Raw genomic sequence first — 9,134 nt, 5'->3', positions numbered from 1 at the left:
CCAGCCAATATTCTGATTCATTTTTTGCCAAATGTTTGGTTGGGAATAAATGGTATTCTGAGATTTTTTTGTATATATGTTTCTTTGATTCAGGTTGTCTGCTCTGACCCATTGTAGCTCTTCAGCAGTATTATTTGTGCTGCTCTGAGTAGTGCATTCAGTGGATCTTCATGGATCTTGCATGAAAATTGGCTGGAGACCCATACAGCAAGCAGAAGATGTTTGGATCTGAACACAACTCATGTGGGTGGCCAAATTTCTAAGGAAAGCCAAGTCTAAATCCCAGAACTGCACAAGCTCGAGCTTTAGGAAATGTCAGATTCGGCCATCGCACAGTTCCCCAAAGCCAGTCAGAAAGGATGCTGAGCTTTGCATGAGTTCTTCCTTTTCACTCTGGAAAAATTTATTAGAATGTGAACACCAGATATAAATGTACCCTGAAGAAGCATGAGCGAAGAGAACCTGCAAGTGTAGCTACAGAGACCTCCAGCGTGAAAGCTGACTTTACAATCTGTACTAATTAATAGCTTCTCAATAAAAAGCTTGTGGAAAGAATCAGTTAGAGACAACCCAGAACTATTCTGATTATTGGCAAGTTCACAGAGCACTAAATGTTAAGTCAAAGGAAACACAACAATGTTATCTAAAACACACAAAGGGCATGAACTGATATGGATAATAGCAAATAGACTATGTAAATAATCTTAAGAAGATGTTATTAAAAGCCAGTGCTTTTGCCCAGCCAATGAAACATGAGAGACAGTGCTGTCTGCCATTCCCTTTTAACTGGACTATAATGAAAACCACTTATTTCCCCACTCCTTCCCTCAACATCAATAGCAGAAGTGTCACTAGGACAAAGTATCTAGCGAATGATGCTGGTAGTCACAACGTGCTCCTCATTGCTTAGCTGAACCCATACATTTGAGAAATGTCAAAAAAATTAACAAGCTCTTCCTGCCTCAGAACTCAACAAGAAAAATTGAGGAGAAAGCTGCATGATACTTCCACACCTAACTGCTAAAAGGAACAGCAGTTCCTATTTTGTGCTGAGCTTTTCTTTGGTGCTCTACACCTGAGTGCTTCGACAAGGACTCTGATACATGGCGATCTTATTTCTCTTGACTCTTGTCTTCTTGCCATTAGAGGAAATTCTTAGTATCTCTCCCCTCAGCATTTCTCCCCAGGGAGTAATGTCTGCATTCAAGCAGCCAGCTGGAGTCTGTGCCCAACTGTGTTAGATGCCGTAAAAAGGAAAAATAAGACAATTTTTTTTCCAAAGACTTTGCAGAATTTAATAACTTTTTCTCCAATAGCCATAGCAAGAGATTCAACCCATGCCACTGCTTCTTGAAAACAGCAATGAAGCAAGACAACTGTTACCCATGTTTTCACTGTCTTTTACATCCATTCTATGAAACTTGGCTCTCCTGGGTTCAGGTCACATTTACTTAAGATATAAAAACCTGGCAGTAATTGCTATTTTGTAAGTAACTCTCAGTACCATGGACTGGACAGAAATGAATGTACAAATCCCAAGAGAAAAGAGAATGTTTTCAGGAATTGGAAACAATTTTCATTCAAAGCCTATTATAGAGCCCTAGGTCTGCTCACTGTCCTGCATCCTCTAGAGCAGATATAATGAGCATTACTCTTTTCTTACAAGTATGAATTCACTGACATTAGTGGAGCTACCTGTGGTATAAGATTCAAATCAAAACCAGTCTATGTTCTTGAAATCTAATAAAATTCCCTTGAGTTGGAATACGGCATATCTACAGCGTATCAGTTATCATCTGCGGCATGTGTGACTTTTAACAATGATTATTTATATAAATGCAATTCTCTCACCCATTTTCTGACTGGCACACAGCAAGAGTACAGCTAACAGCAAGAGATTCCCTTCCTCTCCTCTCACGGAAGTAAATTGCTACAGGAAAAAACAATACTGTATATAAGAGTAGCCTGTAGAGAAGAAATATACATATATTTTTGAAAACAAGCTAAAACAAAATGCATCTGACTTTTGGTCCATGGATTTTTATTAATAGGTTGCTGCTGCTGCTGGCACCTTGTTTCTGTTGTTGAGATGAGCCCTTCCAGCTTCCAACTGTGCTGGTGTTTTCTCTTCGGAAGGGATATGGTCTACAAGAGTTCCATTAGCCTAAAAGAGAAACATCTGCTTGGAGTATGGAGCAATCTATTGGCTGAGCTTAGCAGTAGGTTAACGGCAGCTGGTCAACTCTGCCCTATCTTGCATGCGTCATGGAGGCCAAAATGGATTAACATGTACTGTTTTTTAGTAGGTTCTTAAAATGAGATATGATTCAGATTAAAAAGATGATTATGTTGGCCATTTTCCTTTAATGTAGCATTGAGTTACAAGAGTACATTTTCCAGAAAGACAATACTGTTGAACTATGAAGGAGAAACAGAAACAGGCAAGTTGTTATTACTTCTTTTACTAGACATGGAATTCTAAGTAACTGCATCCAAAACCAGGCTAGAAAATTACCAGGGTGGGACTACTTGAATGTTGTTTTGGCTCTGAAGCATCCCGGTGGCCACTAGTTGTAGCATTAAAAAAAACATTGCCAGTAAATCAAGAAAATTCTGTTCACATAATTTGGAATTGCCTCCACATTATGAGGTGCTTAATGGGTTTTGTTCCATATAAAAAACCTATGGCGCAGGCTCTGCTTCCTATGAAATATTAGTCAGACTTAACTTTTTTTATTCAAGAAGATTCTTTTTAACTTAATGGTAAAGGTAGCCATTTAAGTGCAAGTTCCTTAGATCCACAATTTCTAATTCCCTAATTTGTAATTCACAAATGTGTTTGTTACTCAATTTTACAGCACTGAAACTCCCTAAAAAACAGCTCTGTAAAAAAATGGCTCAAATCTCTTCTCTCTTCCTCTGATTTAACTCCATCAGTTACATCAGTTGGTATAACCCAGGCTGGCAAATCTAATATTATCTGCTTAACTTAGGCTGTTAACAGAACTAACTGGGAAATCTTAACAACTTTGGCTATGTCTGTGATACATTGGTAATGTTGGTTGTTTTAATAAAGATAAAAAAGGGTGCAGAGACACAAAATTCTTGTATCTGTGTGTTTGCTCTGCACTGGTTATCTGTGTGGCTTATGCTGCAACCCCTACAGAGGTGTATTTATTTTGCTATGTATGTATGGTCTTATAAGGTGTTTTGGGATCCATTGGTATGGAACAAAATATTACTACCTGCATGGCCTTTTTCCAAAACTTACAAGAGCAAGAAATTACTTCTGGAGAGCAAATGTGAATTTCCATATACTGCCATCAAAATCCTAATTTTGTTTATACAGGGCTCCAAGGATTTTCTCAGTGATTCCTCCCTGTGGATATAATAGCAGCATGTTATCTCAGGCCTGCCATGCACAGCTTTCACACCCAAATCAGTCTTCCTTAATAGTGTGTCAAATGACACAAAGAATATGGTACTAAAAAAAAGTTACTTCTTCTTTTCACCCTGTAAACATTACAAGACCACTAAGAACTGCAACAGGAGTATAATAAACTAGAAATATAAATACACACATATTTTACAGAAGGAAGTTTTATATGCAGGAAAAGCAATCAAAATAACCTGCTGCAAAAAGATACTTTGTGACTCAATCTGGTAGAGACAAGCAAAGCTTTCTGATCTCCCTAAAGTGGTGGAGAAAAAGATCAGCACATGTACTTACATTTTTCTCTTGCTAGTGGTATCAGGAAGGAAAAGTATCAGTTTAACATTATTGTTTTCAAGACTAATTAGTCTATTCCAACTGTCTTAAATGTTACATCTAGCAGATAGCAAGTTATACCCACACAATCTACTCTAACCTCAGACAACACTGGGGTGGCTTAGTGCCAGACCCTCAAACAGATATCAATTGGTAGGGCAAACCAGAAGATACACATTACTGTCTTCAATTTCAGAGCCTCAGTTAAAGCTGTTTTGGATTATATTTCAGGTTCCAGTGCATTTGCTCAGGCTCTTCAACATCATATACATATGAATAGCCATGAAAACTCTGGTTCTTAACTAAGATGTCTGCATAATTCAGTCATTTTGGACTAACTGATAAAGGCAGATTGGACCTAACTTTATGGATGTAGAGATGGCTCTGAAGTTACCCACAAGTTTAGATGTTTGAGACTTGATCTCATCTAGTTCCAACTCTTACTAAAAACTTTTTTCTTTAATTTTAAAGATGTGGATAGTTCCAATTAATATGTAATACAAAATTTCCCCCCAAAAGCCAGTACACTTTCTTTTAGGACTTTGCTAACAAACCTGTCTAATCACTGTGAGCACCTTGTCAGTCTCCTATCATTCTCAAAACTTCAAACCATGCCCTACTTGTATGAGATGATAACCACCTTTTCATTCCCCCAGAATTTATGAATGACTAAGAGCAAACTTCAGGAGATAGGTCGTGATCCTGATCTTTTACCTGTATAAAAAAATTGGTATTCATTCTAAAAATGAGAACTGTAAGCAATTACTAAAAAAAGAACCACAGTAGTACTAGAATGTCTAAGTAAAGAAATAGAATTTTTGTTAGTATTATCTTAGTGTAAGAAGACATTTCATACTATACCAGAGCAAATTGGAAGCAGCAGCTGCTGTTGTATTCTGTAACAAGGGTAACCCTGAGAGCGCTGAAAACATCTGGAAGTAAATTTCCATTGAATTATGTGGTATTTCATTATGGATTTTGGTTGCCTTCTTTCTTCTCTTCTTGCACAGTCCAATCCAAACCATCTAATCCAGTGGATGTCAGAAAGGACACTCTCACAGACTACAGCAAAAATGGTTTACCCCTCTAATGACACCAGCAGTAATGGCCTAATAGTTTTCACTCAGCATGTACCTAAGCAAATCCACCTAACAATTAAAACATCGTCCAAGTGAAAAGTAATTGAAAGATTCCGTCAAATTAAGTTTGGCTTCTCTTTGACTCTGGAGTGTCACAAACAGGAAACCAAAAGCTACTCTGTAAGATCCTCAAATATGCTTCAAGATTTCAGTCAGAAATAGCATCTTTCACTCCTACAAGACTTTCCATTTGTACTTTCAACTGTGTTTTTCTAGGCATTATTATCTCCATTTTATACAGAAGAAAACTGAGGTGGAGTGCTGTGAAGAGATTTGCCCAAGTCCTTACAGAAAACTATCTTCAGGACTGAGAACACAGGTGGTAAAACTCAACATTTCTCCAAGGAACATTTCTCTTCTGGTAATAAAATTTTGAAAATTGGCATCATGCACCAGTCTTGATCTCATTTCCTGTTGGAAAAACACCGGCAAATCATGCTACTAGCAAAAGTTCTTGGAAAATTAATAAAACCATAAATCAAATAAACTCCCAAAAAATAAACTGAGAAAAATCCTAGGAAGATTAAAGAAGCAGTTTGCCGGAGAAAAAGTTCTGAGAACAGTAGGTACTTTTCGATTTCATTTCAATCTGTTTATATAACCAGAAATGGAACTGCTGTTGAACATCATAGAATATTATTATTGGGCGGGATGCTGTGCCCATATTCATCAAATGGCATGCTCTGCCAATCAGGTCTGCATGGCAGCCAGGAAGTGTCAGTGCAGCGTGGATGCTAGCAAACCTGAGCACCAGCAGTAGTGTGGCAGAGCTGTCTGACGACTCCTGGAGATGTGTGCCACCTAATCTGGAGTGCAAACAGTAATGCTCTTATATGTAAAGCACCATTCACTGCATAGTACTATAACAGGTAAGAGGGCTGTGGGAGTGAGCATGATGGCAAAGAGCTGGAGCACCTGTGAAGCGGGATAATAGAGTGCATTTAGGAGGCCATCCTGAAGTAGGCTATTTGTGATAATGTAAGGCACACTTCACTTGGGATAATGTTAAGAGGGTGTGTGGCATTCCATACTGAATTTTTCATATCTGACATTGCATTAAGTTTGTTTATAAACATCAAGATTAGCCAATAAATATCTTTAAAAAGAGGTTTAGATGTAGATGAGTACTCACATTTCTAGCACTAAAGAGAATCAAGTTGCATTTCTGTGAGAGTAGGATCTGGCACCTGGAAATCCCATGCTTATCTGGAAAATAAAATCCAGGACCTCTCAAGTTCAAAACTATCTCTTGCCAAGAAACTTAAGCTTTAACAAAAAGGATAATTTTTTAAAAGGTGCATTAAATCAAACACAAGTATTTAAATGATTATCTTAGTATCAAAAGGCCTGAATATGTCTAATATTCTACGACCCTGAATTTTATACGTCTTTTTGCAACAACATAGGATTTCTTTCTGCAGTAAAACTGCTTAAATTTTAAAGAGCTGTACCTTTTCATCTTCAGCTAAAATTCCATTGGTGAATAAATAAATATTGTAAAAATGTACACTGCACACACACAATTAGGCAGGATATTCCTGAAATAAAACTGCTACTTCCCTGATCACATAATAACACCTAATTCTAAGGATACATGTAAATTGTGGACTACAGGGTGGTACTGGCAGCATTCATAGCAGATTCTGCATTCTCATCTATACTGATTACTGTTTTGATCCCATGAGTAGTGTCAGGATTTGAATTCAGCTAGATTATTCATGAGACAAATATATTCATGCAACTTTCAGTGACAGTATTTGGCCCCAAGGATATGGGGCAAAGTATGCAGAAGCAGTGGAAAGATTCCAATTGACTTTAATGGGCCTTGGACTGGGTCCATTGTGTGTGAGGCAAGTTCACCGACGTCAGCCAGCTTTGGTTAAATTTGTAAAGACTCCTTGCCTTTGGAAGAGTTATAGACCTAGATCTATAAAACATTTCTCATTAACATAAAAGACAAAGACCTTATTGAAATGCAGGCCAAAAAAAGGCATATGAAGAACATATGCAAAAAACCCCCGAAGTGATGGCATTTTAAGTCTTTAACTACCCAATGTTTGGGGAGACCAGCAGGAGTGATAACTGCCATTAAACAGCCCAATAAACATTTTTACTCTGACAGTTCTCTTTGATGCATGAACCCTTTCTTTTAACAGGTGTCCTCTGAAGATCAAGTGGTTCTTTGATGTTTATTGACAGTGTGTCCAGCTTCCAAATGAAAATACGGTTGTTAGGATTAATAAATTTACTTTGCCATAAACCTCCAGATAGGCAGGAGAAGGAACTGGCAAACAAACATTGAAAAGGTGTAAAAATCCCAGATGGTTGAAATAGATACATCACTCACCTCTGGACTCATGTCATCGACATTTCAGAGTAACAGGCATTGTGTTGCAGCTGTTAATATTTAGCACAAAAATGAAGTTTCAGTTTTTCCTATGTTGTAGCAATAGCTCTGAGATAATTCACCTCTAGAAAGGGGTAGTTTTCATTTCTTTAACCTTTGTTATTGCCTTCTTTTCTAAAAAAAACCAAGAAATAATTTATTTGAACAGATCAGATACCAGCATATGACAAAAATACAAAAATACTGCAGGTGCCCAGTCAAGAAAAAATGCATAGCAAATTTTGTTGGAAGGAAAATGATAGTAGAATCAATTCTAGCTCAATGCAAATATTTGTAAGCAGGCAATTAAAAGCTGGTTAAGCTATTTTATGAGGAAATCTATGGGTTGCTATGTCCCACTATCAATTTTATTTGAGAGAGGGCTCACATCCCAGGTAGATAAAAATGATTGATATTATTGGGTACCATATTCAGGTATGCTAAAAAGACCTAAAATTGAGAAACTAGATTTAAGCTGTCTCAGTCTGGGAACTCCAATAACTGAGGTTCTCAGGACCACTGATGACTTTTGAAACTGCATGAGGCTGAACTGACTGAAGTTAAACGTCTTGCTGATATACCAGTTCCTCATGAGCTCCTGCTTTCAAATATATTCTGTTTTTCTTGCCCCAGCCTGCTCTTGGCAGTTTTGGACTCCTAGTATCATATAGAGGTTTTTCTTTTTAATTGCATCATGATTAGTTTGTCAATGGGTTTGATCATTAATGATCTTATAAATGTCTGCTTAACTTTTCTCCTCTTGTACATGTGTCTTTATTGTCAGAGACCATACAGACTGCAGCTGAGCTTTTGATCCAAGGCATATAAATTCTACTCCAGTGACACTGCTTTTCTCTGAGTATTTTCTGCCCATAGCATAAACCTTTCCTTCTTCCCTTTCTTCCATACCAGTTTGCTGTTATATTCTAGACACCTTTTCTTTGTCAGCCCAGTCTACCTTTATGAGTTATAAATGCTCATCTTTCTTCCACCAGTGTTTTTGGGCTGCGTTCAATGACATTGTTTTGTAACCAAGGGTAGAGATACCACTAACATAGTGATGTTTATAATTATTATTATGTCTTCTTTTAGAACTTTCCTTCTGTGCTGGAAATTAATTAAGTCATTCAACCACTATAACAAAAATATTATTAATAGACAACAAACATATAAAGGCAACAGGAAAACGCAAATTCATTAGCTATAGTCTGTTCATCCACAAACTGGAGGTAGCTGTTAAAGCATTTCCCAGATTCCATAGGTAGTATCAATAGCTGCTGGATGAAGTATACCTCCCTCTTGCCGGGGCCAGAGCTTTCTTACTGAAGCACCCTCTCACAGTCACTCCTTCCCCACTTTTGTGACTCTGCTTCCAGAGGCCATTTGGCAGCATCCTTTGCTGCCCTCTTCCTGGGGTGGCCTTCAGCTTAGGAACTCCCACATAAGCTGTTCTAAGCCTGCAAACAGGGAGCAGGGCGCGCACTGTATTACGTGAAGGTGTGTGGAGAAAACTCAGAGAGCCAGTGAATTGCAATAGCAGCGTGAAGTGGGAAAAGAGAGAGAGCAGACACAACTTTACAGAAATGAAATCTTCGGGAAAAAAGAGCTCCAAGATGTTGTAAGAATCCAGAGGAATACAGATGAAAGGAGCAAGGAGAGGAAGTCACTGTTTAAATAACTCAGAGAAAAGGAGATGTAAAGGACTAGTGTTCTGAAGTATGTTTTTAATATATACATTGCTGCGCACATACTTGCTATTGCACAAGAGTGGAGCTGTTGAAGACATTGGGTGGTTGGTTCTCTGTATGCAAAAATGCCCACCTGGGTACATTTTGTTCAC

The 9,134-nt window shown here is 37.9% G+C and overlaps 1 long non-coding RNA gene across 1 annotated transcript; it reads right to left on the bottom strand.

Annotated features, from left to right (window-relative positions):
- Positions 1 to 1,159: 1,159 nt before the first annotated feature.
- Positions 1,160 to 7,423, bottom strand: LOC112978879 (uncharacterized). Its single transcript, XR_003258038.2, has 5 exons — positions 7,256 to 7,423; positions 6,041 to 6,114; positions 4,631 to 5,319; positions 3,272 to 3,379; positions 1,160 to 2,164 (listed from the first exon to the last, which is right to left on the bottom strand). It is a non-coding gene; the product is annotated as an uncharacterized LOC112978879 (long non-coding RNA).
- Positions 7,424 to 9,134: the final 1,711 nt, after the last annotated feature.

Source organism: Dromaius novaehollandiae, chromosome 1 (genome assembly GCF_036370855.1).
Source record: "Dromaius novaehollandiae isolate bDroNov1 chromosome 1, bDroNov1.hap1, whole genome shotgun sequence".
NCBI classification, from domain to species: Eukaryota; Metazoa; Chordata; class Aves; order Casuariiformes; family Dromaiidae; genus Dromaius; species Dromaius novaehollandiae.
This window is presented reverse-complemented; position numbering and strand designations above follow the sequence as displayed.